Below are 17,314 nucleotides of genomic sequence, written 5' to 3'. Positions count from 1 at the left end.
TCTGGCGAGCGCACGCACCCTACAGTGAAAATCTCTCCCCCCCCAAAAAAAAAAGAATCAAACTGCTGGAATTTTGGAAAAGCCTAGGTGGCATTCTAAATCACGTCTGAGAGGTCTTTTTTTTGGAGAGGTTTTTGCTATAGGGCACGTGCACTCGCCAGAAAGACAGAGAGAGACAGAGAGACAGAAAGCGAGAAATCACCCCCTGGGGGGGATGGCCATGCCACAATATCCCTTCTCTTCCTTTCTCCTCTGGAGTCTTGGGCACATACGCACAAGCACCTGATGTGACCTTAAGCCATCAGGTCCGGGACTCAAACCGTGATCGACTACATGGGAGTCCAGTAACATAACCATTATGCTAACTGCTAGTCCCCACATTAAAATTTCATCTTTTTTTTTTTTTTTTTTAGGTTTTTGCCACAGGGTGTGTATTCTTTCCAGATAGAGACAGTGAGGAGAAAATAGGAAACCACATGCCCCTCATTGGGCATATTGCAAGCCTTTCTCTTTTATTCTTCTTCTGGGATCTTGAGCACTTATGCAAATATACCTGGCATGAGTTCCAAGTCACCAGATCTTGGACTCGAACTGTGATTAACCATAGGGAAGTCCAGTGTCTCAACCGCTACACTACCTACAGGCCCCAAAGCTCCATAGATTTAATATAAACTTTTATTTTTATTGTTTTCAGTTAGCTCAGGTAACATACATAAAATTATAGAGCTAACATTCAAGATTCAGAACTCTATGGAGTGAATATTTTATAACAACCAGCTATAATGCAATAATTCAGGAAGTTTTTCTAAAAGTATGAATTTGAGTGCATTAAAATAGTTTCAAATTTTCTTTTCTTTGGATGAAAGCATCTTTTATAGTGCAAATGTATTTTAATTAGAGATCTACATTTAAAAATCACATTAAAGGGAAACTATTTTTACTGATATAAGCCAGAGGGTAAATAATATTAATGTTAAATACATATATTTCAAGAAAAGAATAAAATGAACTGTGACAAGTCTTTGTGTAAGTGCAAAGTTCCAAGGCTCTGCAATTGTCCTTTGAATGAAACTTAAATTAGATTTTCTTTATTCTAGCATCAAATCTGAATATTTCAAGAGGTAAACAGTGATTCTTTGATGCTTTACTTCAAAGAATCTAGAGGAAATTAATCAAATTAATCCATCCTACTTTCTATTGGCAAGAAGAACTTTTTACTGCTTTGGACTGAGGGCATTTCACTAGAATCTAATGAGTATTGAGGAGAAAAAAAAAAGTATTAAATGATGGCATTAAGGAGATTGCAGCCTACTCCAGTGCTTTTTCAGATAGGAAAGGCAATGTAAATGAGAGAAGCCAGCCCCAGGTGCCTTGGAAACATTGCAAAGAGCACAGCCAGCCTAAAGGTGGCAGCTGCAACCCAGCAACCATGGATCTCTGCCACATTGAAATTTTGAGCCAGGTTTGGCAAATATTCCAAATGTTTGTAAGAAAAGACAGAAACTCATATTTTAATAGGAACTCTCTTAATTCTGAATGCTGGTGTTAATAACAACAACAACAACAAAAAACAGTCCTTGTGAGCCAAACAAAGTAAGTTGAAAAGTTTCTCCTATTGAGTGAATAGAGTATGGCAATGAAAAACAAAACACTATTTGAATGCAGACTTGCCCCATCATCAGCTATGTTAGTCAGAGCCTTTAAAATCTTTAACAATATTTAAGTAATACTCATTTTTCACACCAGTTTTTCCTAGGAGAACATGAAATTGTGTTGTCTGCTAAAACCATCCACAGAGGACCTAGCAACTTTAATCATATAGTTAATGTGAGATTTTCATGCAATCCTCAATAAAAGAAAGAATACATGAAAAGGAGGAAGAACAGTTCAGAAATTATTTTAAACATTCATTGCTGTTCAGGTATTTTCTGTAATAAATAAAAAGAGATTACATCTCAAAGCATTGTTTGCCTAAAATTTATGATTTCTCTTCATATATCTTCTAAATACGAAATTTACTTTTTTCCCCCCCACAATAATAGGTACAGGCACCGTTAAATGGCATCAGCTTTGTAGCCAGATTCTATGATCCCAAATCCAGGCTATGCTGTTTATTATTTCACTTTGTGCCTGAGAACCATGTTCTTCATCTATTAAACTAGTTATTATGCTACCCAACTCCTGAACTTATAATTTTGTATGGAAATTATTAAAGCCATTGACCTAACAACTGGGTAAATTGAAATTATTTTATAGATTTTATTTATTATTATATTCTTGGACATCACTCTATGATTCCAGTTTATGTGGAAATACTGTTGCAGGTATCAGAAGACACACTTTTTTCCAAGCAAAACTTCATATATTAATAGCAATCACATTTTTTGGTTAAAAATATTATTTTTGATTTATTGTTGCACATATTTAAGCATGTTCTAAGATTTCTCCCTCCTCAGTTCTTTTGAAAATTATCAAAAAATTATAAGTGGTATTGACCATTATTTAGTTATTAGACCCAAACTCAGAGAGATTGAGTGATTTGCCTGCAGGGGAAAAAAAAATGAGAGAAAAGGAAAGCAAGCAAGCAAGAAAAAGAAAAAGAACGAAAGAGAGAGAGGGAGGGAGGGAGGGAAGAAGGAAGGAAGAGAAAAGAAAAAGGAAAAAGAAAAAGAAAAAGTGAGCTGAGACAAAAACCCAGGGAGGGAGCCAGATGGTGGCATGGTGGTTATGGTGGCTAGATCCCTCAGGGCACAGTTTGAGTCTGGGACCTGTGGTTTATGAAACATGCCAGAAACATGTGTGTTTGCCCCAAATCCTAAGAGCAGAGTGGAGGAGAAGGGATGATGGCATGGTCATCTCGCCTGGGGAATGCTTTCTCACTTTCCCTTTCTCTCTCTTTCACTCTCACTGTCTGTTTCTCTCTGGGAAATGCACATGCAAAATAGCAAAACAAACAAACCAACCCAAAACAAACCCCAGGGAGGATTATGAAGATATTCATGGCTCTCATTATATATGCACATCTGAGTACTTTCCAGTCACTCCAATGGGAAATGAAGACATAGAAAAAAAAAAAAAAACCTGGAGCAGGCCTGTACCTTAGTTTTTAACAGATCTGGATTCTACATGACTGATTCCGGTTTGACTCCTGGCCCTAATGTCTTCAGGAATACACCAAGTCCACATACGTCTGTGTGTGCCCCAAATCTCAATGGGACAGTGATATGGAGGAGAAGGGATTGTGACATAGCATGCCACATCAAGGGATGCTGTCTTCTTCTCTCTCTCTCTCTGTCTCCCTGTCTCTCTCTAGTAAGCACAGGTGTAGTCTGGCAATTAAAGAACATATAATATATCCAAATGCTTTCATGCAAAGAATTTCAATTATACTGAAAAGAAAGGATAAAGTAACAAGATAATGTTGTTTTAATAGAGGAAAATATTTGTCAGCTAAGCTATAGTACGCCACATATCTGGATACCTATCAACCAATTCTGTATGATTGGCATAGTTTGCATTCACATCAAGATGTTTCGCATTTTGAGATTTGGTTTCACGTATTGACAGTTACTATACATGATCAATGGAAAACAATATTTCATGTGCATTATGAATAAAGGTCAACAAATTTATTTTTATTTCTTCTAAGTAAATATTTCTTAAATGTCACATTAGCACAGCATTAAAATTTTTAAGCAAACACTTCAGTAGAGTCCTCTTGTGACATGGGTAATGGAATACATAATCTTGTCTCTTTCTAATGAAAACGCAGTGCAGTTGCCAATTTTATTTGAATTAAGGGAAGCTCTCTGATCACTTTAGAGTTCATTTTGCAGGATGACACTACACTAAAATGATACGGGATTTATCTTTATTGCCTAATAAAGAAGAATAGGCAAAACCGATGCTGTGGAAATTGTTTTTTAAAAGCTGTATTCAAAAGAATAAAAGTTCTATGTAGAGCTTTGAATTGCTTGTCTCCTTTTCCCACAGCTTCCACTATATCTTAGCATTCTGGAGATTGGGAACTCCAACTTTACACAATACATCGAACTAATGAGATTGCAGAAACACTGTGCTCTTCATCATTTCCTTATCACTGACAGTCAGTCCATTAAAAGCTCCTACTCCAGAAAGTGAATTTTCATTTTAAACTTTTGCATTCTGAAAACAATCTTTGCTAGACTGTTAATAGATAGGATGAATGCCACATTCTGTGACAGTTCATGACACTTACCCTTCTAGAACTGTTTTAAAAACAACAACAGACATATTATCTTATTTTACAAAGACATTTTATAGGACTGTTTAGTGAATTGCGAAGTCAAGGAAATTTTATTTTTGTTTACCTGTGTTTTTGTTTCCTTACACAATGGTGTAGAGAATGCACAATGCATGTTTATGGTCTACATCTTAATTGTCTCTTTTTAGAAGAATTGAATAGATCCACTAAATACCATCTTCCTTCGGAGTAGCACTGTTTGCCCTTCTGAGAATAGATGGGTGATAATTTGTTATTGACTATTTAACAATTTTGACTGCAAGAAGTTAGACACGTCACAACTGAAAATTAGAATTGTAAGATAATCAACATAGCCTTTCCACACTGAGTATGAGCCAATGGAAGAGCAGACATTTAACGAACTGCAGTACAAAGATATGACTTTACCTTCTAATCAAGAGGAAGGAAGAGATTTCCTCCTCGCTTAAAGCCCTAAGGGAAAAATAAGATAGTAGGACATGGATACACAGGGTGAGTTGAAGTCTTTGTATTTGAGGTCATTTTATAATATCAACATTTGTGTGTGTCCTTTTATAAATATAGTCAAAATATATCAAAATTAGAACTGAAATTGACTTCAATATTCAAGCTCAGAGGCCAGCTGGTGGTATGGTGATTGGAGTGCCGGACTCCCACATGGCCAACCACTGTTTGAGTCTCAGACCTAGAGGCTTGTTTTCTCATTTTCTTCCTCTCTCTATTTCACTCCAGCAAGTACCTATATCAAATTCAATAACAAAATAATAAGTATTTTTAAAGACTTATTTTAATTACCTTTATGTATTTTCACTTTGCACAGAGAGGGACAGAAAGAGAAAGAGAGAGAGAGAGAGAGAGGGAGAGAGAGAGAGGAAGTGAGAAGGCAAGTCTTCAGGTCCAGAACTAAAACCACAGTTGGTCATGTGGGAGTACAATGCACTTAACCACTATGCTACATGAAGGTCTCAATAAATAATTCTTTAAAAATATTCTTTAAAAAGTTCAACCTTGGGACCAGCAATTAGCATAATGGCTATGTTGCTGGATTCCCATGTAGTGACTGTGGTTCGAGTCCTGGAGTTGGCGGCTTAAACTCATGCCGGGTGCGTGTGCATGCATGCCCAAGATCCGAGAGGAGAATGGAGCAGAAGGGATTGCGGCGTGGCCATCCCCCCTGGGAGGTGATTTCTTGCTTTCTATCTCTCTGTCTCTCTCTGTCTGTCTGGCGAGCACAAGCACCCTATAGTGAAAACCTCTCAAAAAAAATTTTTTTCAACCTCAGAGAAGCTTTCAGACATCAGAACAAAATATCTGAAACAACTGTGCTTTTGAGAGGAGTGGGATATACACCATCACTTCAGCTGGTACTTAGAGAGAAGAAGAAGTTATGGGCATAAACATAGACTTCTAGAGTTGCAATCAATAAAAAGAGTCTCTAAGAGATAAAATAACTGAAGACCTAACCAGTCTATACATGGGATCATTTAGGGATACAAAAAGTACAGAAAAAAGTATCCCTAGAAAGATTGATAGGAACAAATTTACAGAATGCAGAAAACGATCCACTGAGCAATGTAGTGAGTAAACAGACAACGCATAATGTGTTGAGGAGATGAACTCTGTTGTACTGTCAGATAGTGGGGTTAAAATCTGCTTACAAAATGCAGCAAAAGAGGGAACCAGCAGTTAGCATAATGGCTATGTTGCTGGACTCCCACGTAGTTGACAGCGGTTCACATCCTGGACCCGGTGGCTTAAAACTCATGCCAGGCGCATGTGCGTGTGTGCCCAAGATCCCAAGTGGAGAATGGAGGAGAAGGGATTGCGGCGTGACCATCCCCTCTGGGGGGTGATTTCTCGCTTTCTGTCTCTATGTCTCTCTCTGTCTGTCTGGCGAGCGCATGCACCCTATAGCATAAAAAACCTCTCAAAAAAAAAAATGCAGCAATAGAGAGTCAGCTCCCTTGGGACAATTTTGTGAACTTTAACGGATGTGTAATAGACAGAAGACCAATGATACATCTGAATGGTATGTGCTGTATTTGAGGTGGAATTATCTCTACCTTTAGTAGAAATGGCTTTCACAAGACCTCAATGGCTATAGGTGAATAATTAATAGATTCACTCATGTATTTTAATAAAAATAATCATTTTTATCTAATAATTAAATATATTTGCATGGAACCATTCATCGCATTTCTTTATCATCTTATAAGTTTTATATCATTAGACATAAAGCTTTTCCTGTAAACATTTTTCTGAAGAGATCTGACAAAACTTTATGCAATACTCTGAACAATTACTTTTTAGAACATATTAAATGACACTATTTTACTGCTGTTTTCACTATTTATTTATTTAAGAGAGATTTTTGTTATAGGATATATACACTCACCAGAGAGACAGAGAGAGACAAAGAGATAGAATACGAGACATCACCTCCCAGGAAGGATGGCCATGCTAAAATCCCTTCTCCTCCATGAGTTTTATGTCACAGCATTTGGGATCTGAACCATAGCTGACTACACTGGAGTCCAACGATGTAACCATTAAATCATCTGCTGGACTCTAAATAATTTTTTTGTGTGTTATCACTTACTTATTTTTCTGTACCGATTTTCCTCAAGTTTCTTTGTCTCTGATTGTTTTCTTTTATGAGATGGGTCAGTTTGGTGAAAACATAAAAGGAAACAGAGAAATAAAACTTACTAGACTCACATGTTCTAGAGACCCAGAGTCACTGCGTACCACAGGGACCCATCAAGGGAGTAGGCTCTATCCAGCAGGTGGGGAGCCAAGAGAAAGTGTGAGGCCCCAGAAGCAAGCTCTTTCACTGGGGATCAGGCAGAGCACACAAGCAAGAGGCACAGGAATTTCACTGGGGCCCTTGATGTACTATTCACAGTCATGTAAGGACAAGGAAGGAAACTTGTGGCAGGAACTAGCTTCACTCCACTCCGATGTACCTGGTCGACTAGATAGGATGCTCATAACCTGTTTGCAAAAATGTTAAGATAGCAATATGAAGATTTGCATTTTACAACATAGTCTGTATACTTTTCTTTTAGTCTGAAAAGTCTTTGAAAGTTAGTTTTGTTTTCATAAAGTATGTAATAATTAAAAGGTATTTTTTTTCTGTTTATTTTTAATGAGAAATCTATAAAAGTCAATACATAAGAATCAAAACTTGTGTTGTTAGAACACAATACTCTGTGAGGCAGACCCATGTGACAAGGTTGCTAGTTCGTGGCTCTCCAGACTGAGTACACTGGCATGTGTGTGGAGGTCTGCTGCCTGAGGTGGATGCTGTAACAAAACTTTGTCGAAGGTGTTGCATCTCTGTCTCTCACTCATGGAAAAAATAAATAAGAATTAAAGATTAAAACACAACCCACTTTTAATTCTTGTGTACATTTAAGTTTTTATTGAGCTGTAAGATTTCTGGAGAAGTGTCCATAGTGTAAGGTTTCAGCTGAATTGGTGTCACGATCAGAATACTTTATATTCTATCTTGTAAGAACTATTTACATTGTTGTCAATTATTTAGGTAATTAGGTTTTAATTTGCATTGGTAGGTCTTTTTTCTTTTACTTTAAATGTTAAACATTGTCTTTTGATTCAGAACTTTAATCTAAAAAACATATTTTTATAACTACTTTAACATACCTTTTTGTTTATGGCCCCTAAAATGGCAGTGTTTTCAAACTGTATTTTTACTTTCTGATCAATTTTTAACTTCATTCAAGCTCATTTTTGAATTTCATTACCTTTTCATTTCAACCTGTTCTTCTTGTATGATTATTTTTTTCTGTTGTTACAGCAATTGCATTTTATGTAATTATGAATAGCAGAAGAATTCCTGAAATTTCCCCTAGATCATTGATTCAAACTATGTTGTGAAGCTTTCCAGTTTTTGAGAATAGATCAACTAATGAAACAAACAAATACCCTTGCACTTAGGGAACAACTTCTGGTAGAGGCATGGGAGATAATCAAAAAATACAGTAAATAAGAATAAATAAAAATTGATGTTATGAAAAAAATCAAGCAGATAAAGAATTTTTAGAGTACATTTGGGCAGATAGTGGAGTGGTTAGTTAAGGGGTTCAGGTGAGAAAGTGAAATTAAGGAAACTAGGGACCAGCAGTTAGCGTGATGGCTATGTCGCTGGACTCCCATGTAGCCGACCGTGGTTCAAGTCCTGGACCCAGTGGCTTAAACTCATGCAGGGCGCATGTATGTGCGTGCATGCCCAAGATCCTGAGAGGAGAATGAAGGAGAAGGCATTGCGGCGTGACCAACCCCCCAGGGGGTGATTCCTCGCTTTCTGTCTCTCTGTCTCTCTCTTTCTGGTGACCACATGCGCCCAATAGCAAAAACCTCTCCAAAAAAAAAAAGAAAATTTAAGAAACTAGACTACTTAGCTTGAAAGGAGCCATTTCCTCCAAAAAAGGAAACATTCCCCTCAAAAAAAAAAAAAACAATAGTGTTCAAAGGCCCTGCTATCACAGGTTGCATAAAAACATACCTGTTTATCTTTGACAAAATGCTATTTTTGCATACATTTTGTGTCTTAATACTATCAAAGCATTGTTTTTCACTTTGATATGATCAGCATCTGATGATCACAAATGAGTGTAAAAATGCATTCTCTATTTTCTGGATGCGCTTCTTTTGGATAATCATCAGAGATTTTTTAAGGTATATCATGACCTGCAATTTGTTAAAATAAAACATTAAAGAGCCAGTTAAAATAATTTGAAGTTGCTTTTTTAATTATTAACTCAGAACCACTTTGAATACTTCTAATTAATTTGGAAGGTACACTCAAAAGAAGGAGCATTTAAGCAGCATTTGATCTTCAGAAAATCTTTGCTAAGTCATCTTAAGCTTTTAAATCACTCTCCTTTGAAAAGAAAAGCATGTGTTCTTTTGTGTAATCTAACTTAAACCCTAAAGTTCTGCATTCTGTGCAAAAGAAGTTTGTGCAATTATTTTTGCAAAATAAATATTTCTAGATGTGCATAATTTGACAGAAGGCAAGATTTTGACTTAATTTGACCAAAAACTAGAATCTTGATGTAGGATTTAAATTTTATAAGAACAATTATAACAATTGTTGATGATCAAAAGACAGGTTAACACAATAAAACAAGATAGAAATGTGTATAGACTTATTTAGATGAAATAAATAAATGTTTTATTAGCAAATATAAATAAATGTTCAAAACTTACAATTCCATGTGTGTTTGTGTCCATTTTTATATTTAATTGATATATAAATGTCCGATTAAAATTTTTTCTTTAGAAAGTTTCTTTCTTCCAGAAGAGAGACAGAGAGAGAAAAAGAGAAAGCGAGATGAGCATTCCCAACAGGGTCTTCATGTAGTCCAATATTGTCAACCCCTGATTATGAGCCTGCATATGCCTGATATTTCCAGAGAAGTCTCTAGACTCAAACCCAGAACCCTCCTATGTCAGTCAGCCTCACAAAATGCTGTACTATTTCTGAGCCAATAGCCTGACTCTTTGTTTTAACTTTTAAAGCTGAATTTCTATTAAAATATCAGCCTTAGAACAGTTAAATAAAGATGTGCATATATGTCACAGAAGAGCTAGAAGACCAATTGGTTGCAAATGCTGCATAAAATATTTTCATAAAATATTTACAAAATGTTTGTAAACACTATACTCTGTAGCAATATTCTAATTAAACTTCCTGAAATAAGAAGGTTTGTTTATTTTACACATCTGATTCTTCAGTGGGTGAAAATCAATTAGAACTTTAATGCCTCACAACTGTCATCTTTGTTTACCATTAATATACCCTAAACGGTCTTTATTACCTTCCTAGCAATGGAAATATTCTTCAGATTGTTGAACTAAAATACAAACAAATATTATTTCCAATCAAGGTTTTCTTTTCCATTTGAAGTCTGACATTTTTTATTCAATGTTTCATTCTTTTTTCTTGAATCTCAATATGTTGTCTATCATGCTCTAATATATTTTAAATACTTCTGTTCTGAATTTTACTCCTTTTTCTGCAATGTATTCACAATAAAAACTTGTGACTATTTATCCCAATCTATGTTGATGGAATTGGCCTAGGGTTGTCACCTCAGGAGAACCCCAAAGTCTTCATGATATGCATCTTCCCATGGTATTCTACCGATAAGATTATCACTTTTATGTTTTTTAACTATGAAAGGGTGAAGAGTTTAGAAAAATTTGAGAGGAAATTGACCACACTGCACAGTCATTTAATCTCTGTAAATGTCAACTGACTTACACTAAAATGTGTACTAATTTCTCATTTGAAAACAAAAGTTTTACTTCTTTAGGTATTCAACTTTAAGCTTGAAAATGTACATTCAGTTCAATATCTGTTGATTCTATTTTTGGCAAAATAAGTTGTCCTAGCATCATTTTTTTGTTTGTTTTTAGTAGAAAAATAAAACAATTCTTAATCATTTACTAAAATTTCCAAATGAGTAATATGTAAATGGTTATATTGCATCATTGCCTTTAAAAAGAGTGAATAGGGAACCAGCAGTTAGCGTAATGGCTATGTCGCTGGACTCCCATGTAGTCGACTGCGGTTCGTGTCCCGGACCCGGTGGCTTAAAACTCACGCCGGGCGCCTGTGCATGCGTGCCCAAGATCCCGAGAGGAGAATGGAGGTGTGACCATCCCCCCTGGGGGGTGATTTCTTGCTTTCTGTCTCTATGTCTCTCTCTGTTTGTCTGGCGAGTGCACGCGCCCTACAGTGAAAATCTCTCAAAAGAAAAAAAAAAAAAAAGAGTGAATACAACCTACCCAAAAGTAAGCTTCCCAAAATACGATTAAGTTCAAATTTTACTAATAATCAGTGACTTTAAAGAAAATTATTATAGGACTATGTTTTTTTTTTTACTACTTACATTTACTCACTATACACCTTTACAGTATACAACATGTTTTTTCTCAGCACAAATACAGTGTGTATCAGCTACCACAAAGACATTACTATATTCATTATCATTGGCAAATAATTTTTCACTTGTGTTTCAATTAAAATATTGTTTGTTTTCCTATTGCCTTCTTTTTAGGTTTTTGTTATAGTGTGTATACTTGCCAGAGACAGAAATTGAGAGGGAAAGTGAGAAATCACCCTACTAGAGGATGGCCATGCTATAACCTCGTCTTTTAGAATTTTGTGCACGTAGGCTCACAAGCCTGGCTTGATTCTCAAGCCACTGGGTCCAGGACTCAAACTGCAATAAACTAGGTGGGAGTCCAGTACCTTAACCACCATGCCACCTGTTGGCCTCAATACAGGACATTTCTAACATTATTCTAGCCCTCTCTAGGAACAAATATAAATGAGACAAAAAGATGTTATTTTTCCACATATACTTTGACTACCAAAACATAAGTGGAGTCTATAAAAAAGCAGATGACAGTTTATTACAAGTACTATGTCATAAAATGTTGTATTGTGAAACTTAAGTTCAAAACAAAGAAGACAAATGGAGAAAATAAAAGATGAACACTGTTGGCATGTTAATAGGCAAGGCTGAGACATACCTGCTTAAAATGGAGCAATTTTTAATGAATAATTTTCTGTTAGAAGAAGTAACTACATATAAACACAAAGAGAAGAACATTCATAGTCTTTACCTGCACTTTCAGACATAATTTAGCTTTCTATATACATGTGAAACTGTCTATATTGTGACAATCACTTTTTAAAATTTAAATAAAAAATTGTCATTGGGATGTTTCTAAGGACCAAGGTACTCTACTCAAGACATGTAATGTCTTCCTGATTTTAATCCACTCTCTTGATGGCTTCTTGAGTACAAAGTAAACCTGGTTCTAATAGTTCAGTAATTATGTGGTCCTTATTCACTTGCTTTACTGTTTTTGTTTTTGCTTCTTTTTATTTTTTTGTTTTTGCTTTGTTTTTAACCAGGAAAATATGCTTCTTGTTTTTTTGTTTTGTTTTGTTTTATTTTGTATTGTTTAATAAGGGTGTATGAGCAGACCAGAGAGAGACAGCTAGAAAGAGAGAGAAAAGAAAAGGGATAAATCACCCCACAGGAGGGAAGGCCATGCTGCAAAACCTTCTCCTCTCAGTATTTTGGGCATATATACACATATACCTGGCGTGTTTTACAAGTCATGCGTCTGGGACCTGAATCAAGTAGCTGGCCATGTGGGTTCTAGCCACCTTAACCATATTCCACAGACTGACTTCCTGGGATTCTTGTTCAGGTATACTTTGGAGAATTCCTGGAGCCCCTAACCTTGCAGGCACCATGGACCAGCCTCGTGGAATACAGTCCCTCCACAGATCGGGTGGGTGGGATTTAGTCCAGCGCTGACTCAAGCACACCACATCCACCGTGTACCCCATTTCCACCATCAACATATTATAATATACAATGAAATAATCACACAATAGGGTTTGCCTCCCATAAATATTCAATACCACTGCTGCACTGACAGAAGGCAGAAGCTATCAGGTGGCAGTGAAAGTGATGGGGACTGGCTATAAACACAGGCAAACCTTCCTTTGCACACTTCCTGCTGTGCAGTCCTGTGAAGCAGCACTAGTCTGTGGTCTGAACCCCAACAGGCTATGGACCAGTACCAGTCCTGGGCCCAAGTATTGCATACCCCTGATGTGCAAGATTTTGCAGGAGTCATATAAAGTCAAAATAGGTGTTTTCATAATAATAGAACCAGACAAATGTGTTCTTAAGTATAAACAATTTTTGTAGAGATTTTTGTTATAGGGCACATGCCCTTGCTAGAGAGAAAGAGACAAAGAGATAAAAAAGTAAAAAAATCATCCCCCAAAGAGAATGGCCACACCGCAACCCCTTCTCCTCTATTCTCCTCTGGGTATTTTGGGCATTCACACACTCACACCTGGTGTGAGCTTCAAGCCTCCAGATCTGGGATTCAAACCACAGTCAGCCATGCAGGAGTCCCTCAGTGTAACAATTTCACCATCTATAGGTCCCAATATTCTTAAAAGGAATAGCTACTACCTATTCAAAATGTAATGTTGGCACTTGTTTCTTCTATGTTATGACTATTCAAACTTTGGTGTTATAATTAATATGGTAATATTATGACAAGAAACATGAGAAAATTAATTAGTCAAGCTAAATGATTCGTATTTAATGAGAAATTTTACTGACCAAGAAAAGGATCACATGAAAGGTTCAGTTGTTACTTAGAAATAAAATGCTAGACATCTTTTCTCTCTCAAGAAAGGAATTGCACACACACACCCACACATACACACACACACTTGCATGTATAATCCCACTTATCACTAATGAAAGTAGTTATCAGTTTTGTTATATCAAATTGGTTTTAGAAGTTTATAAAATCTGTCTTTTTTTAACACTAAAAGAACCTGAATTTGACGTGTAATGTAGGTCCTTTCATGGCAACAGTGATGCAGGCATTAGGACACTTTCTATGACACTCATACCACATGGAGGCGCAGATAGTTAACTGGAGATGGATTAAATTAGGCAATTTATTGAATTTGAAATTCTCATAATTCAAAAAAAATACTAAAGTCCTATCATAGAAAGAATAATTAAGTACTATGTACTTTCTGTCCAACTTTTCTGTTTACCTACATTGTGTAAAAATAGTCTATTAATTTAAAAAAAGTACCATATTTTAATTTGCCTGTGCAATACCTTGGCAACTTGAAAGGGTACTTAATAAAGAAAAGTCATTTTAATCATTTATTAGCTTTTAAAAAAGATATATGTAGAGCCCGCAGGTGGCATGACAGGTAAGAGCACTGGACTCCCACATGACCAACTGTGGTTCAAGTCGTAGATTTGACGGCTTGCTCTCTCTCTCCCTCTCTCTCCTCACTCTGTTCTTCTCTGGTCAAATTAAAATTAATTAATTAATTAAAGTTAAATGAAAATAATTCTAAAAAAAAGTGTAAAATAGTTTTGCATCTTAAAATATATCTTTCTGTTCTAGAATGAGGATTGACCTACAAAAAGACCTCAAAATAGTTTGTGGGAAAATGGAATGCAAGCACAAATTAATTTTTGTGCAAAAACTATTTTGGAATGCATACGTGATATCATCACAATATGCATTATATAGGATCTTGGCAAATTTTGGTAGACTATGATTGAGTTTCTAATTTCTTTTGTTAAAATACATTTTATTTCTATTTCTTTTATACATTCAATCACATATGTCACTTAGCTTGCAAAGTGAATATTACAAGTATATATTTCTCACCAATCCATTTGGGAATACTATACACATCATCCTCAACAGACAATAACCCATCTCTCTGTCCCACAAATGCCCCGCTCCTCCATTTCTCACAATGTCCCTACTCAGTCTCTTCACCTTCATCCAACCTCTTCCCACATTGTATCCAGTATTTATAACCATCTTCTGTGTTCCTATATCCTCTAGTCATTCAGTTTTGTCTATAGAGTGTGGACATTTGGTATATATTAAGTAGAAATATACAATGTCTCTCCTTCATAGCCTGGCTTTCTTCACTCTGCAGTGAATCTTTCATATTCATCCACTTTCTGTCAAAAGCCAGGATCTTGTTTTTGTTTTTGTTTTTGTTTTTAATGGCTGAATAAGTATTGCATGGAGTATATGTGCCACACTTTTTCAAGCCATTCCTCTGTTGGTGGGCATTTGGGTTGATTACATGTCTTAACAATTTTGAATAATGCCACAATAAACATAGATGAGCAAGCACTTTTCCAACTAAGGATTCTTCTGTCTTTTGGGTAGATACCAAGGAGTGGGATTGGTGGATAATCTGGTAGTTCTATTTGTAGATCTTTGAGGAATCTCCATATTGTTCTACACAGTGGCTGGACCAATTTGCATTCCCACCAGCACTGCAGGAGGATTCCTTTTCACCACAGCCCTGCCAGCACTTATCATTTTATGTCTTTTTTAATCCTAGTCATTCTGACTGGAGTTAGGTGGTATGTCATTGTAGTTTTGAGCTGCATCTCCCTTATGATGAAGGATGTGGAGCATTTTTTCATATGCCTTTTGGCTATTCATATATTTTCCTTAAAGAATCGTTTTTCCGTTCTTTTTTCCACCTTTTAACAGGGTTAATCATCTTTTTTCAGGACAGCTGCTTGAGTCACCTGGGTATTCTGGTTATCAGTCCCTTATCTGATGCATAGCTCACAAAAATATTTTCCCATTTTGAGGACTGCTGATTAACACTGATTCTTGTGTCCTTGGCAATGTAGAAACTTCTTAATCTGATGTAATCCTACTTGTATATTTTTAGGGTTATTGACTGTGCTTTGAGGGTCTTATTTAAGAAGTCTTGGGACCAGCAGTTAGTGTAATGGCTATATCACTGAACTCCCATGTAGTCAACGGCAATTCTAGTCCCAGATCCAGTGGCTTAAACTCACACCAGGCGCGTGTGCATGTATGCCCAATATCCAGAGAGGAGAATGGAGGAGCAGGGATTGTGGCCTGGCCATCTCCCCTGGGGGTGATTTCTTGCTTTCTGTCTCTCTGTCTTTCTGGTGAGCACATGCACCCTATAGCAAAAACCTCTCCAAAAAAAAAAAAAAAAAAGGCTTTCCTACCTTAATGTTTTTGAGTTTTGAGTTGATTTTTCTCAATGGTGAGAGGTAGGGATTTAGATTCATCTTTCTGCAGGTGGATATCCAGTTTTTCCAACACCATTTGCTGAAGAGGTTTTTCATTTTCCCACTGGATCGACTGGTATGCTTTGTCAAAAATCAGTTGGTTATATCTTTGGGAGTGTATTTCTGGGGTCTCGATTCTGTTCCATTGGTCCACATGTCTGTTTCTATGCCAGTACCATGCTGTTTTGATTACCACAGCTTTGTAGTATATTTTCAGATCAGGGAGTGAGATACCACCCACTCCACTCTTCTTGTACAGGGTTGCTTTGACAATATCAGGTCTTTTATGATTACAGAAAAATTGTATGATTGTCTTTTCTAGATCTATGAAGAGTATCTCTGGCACTTTAATGGGAATTGCATTGAATATGCAGATCAATTTGGGTAGAATTGGTATTTTGATTATATTAGATCTTCCAATTGAGAAGCATGGGATGTCCTTCCACTTTTTTGTGTCATTTTCAATTTCTTTTTTTAGCTTCTCATAGTTTTCCCTAAGGAGGTCTTTAACTTATTTCATTAGATTTATTCCTAGATATCTTATAATTTTTGTGGCTATGGTAAATGGAATTACTTTTTCCAGTTCTAGCTCAGTCTGCCTGCTGTTTGTATATAGAAATGCTATAGATTTCTGTATGTTGGTTTTGTATCCTGTAACTTTACTGTATTTGTTGATTACTTCCAGGAATTTTTTCATGGATACCATTGGGTCTTCTCTGTATACAGTCATGTCATCTGCAAATAGTTTCACCTCTTCTTTTCCTATTCAAATGTCTTTTATTTTATTATCTTTTCTGATTGCATTGGTGAGGACTTCCACTACTATATTGAAGAGTGGAGAAAGTGGACATCCTTGTCTTGTATCAGTTTTTAGTGGAAAGGTTTTCAGTATCTCCCCATTCAGTATGATGTTAGCTATGGGTTTTTCACAGATAGCTTTTATCATGTTGAGAAATGACCCTTCTATGCCAGTTTTTCTGAGAATCTTGATCATGAATGGATGGTATATCTTATCAAATGCTTTTTCTGCATCAATTGATATGATCATATGTTTTTTATATTTCTTTCTGTTAATTTGGTGTATTACATTTATGATTGTATGTATGTTGAACCAACCTTGCATCTATGGAATAAAGCCTACCTGGTTGTTGTGTATAATCTTTTTTATGTTTTTGGATGTGATTTGCTAGTATCTTATTGAGCATTATTGCATCTATATTCATCAGAGATATTGGTATATAGCATTTCTTTCTTGTCCTGTCCTTTTCTGTTTTAAGGATAAGGGTGATGGAGGCTTCATAGAATGAGTTTGGGAGAATTGCACTCTTTTGGGTCTTTAAAAATAATTTGAGCGGAATGAAGC

Source organism: Tupaia chinensis, unplaced genomic scaffold (genome assembly GCF_000334495.1).
Source record: "Tupaia chinensis unplaced genomic scaffold, TupChi_1.0 Scaffold145607_1, whole genome shotgun sequence".
Taxonomy (NCBI): Eukaryota; Metazoa; Chordata; class Mammalia; order Scandentia; family Tupaiidae; genus Tupaia; species Tupaia belangeri.
This window is presented reverse-complemented; position numbering follows the sequence as displayed.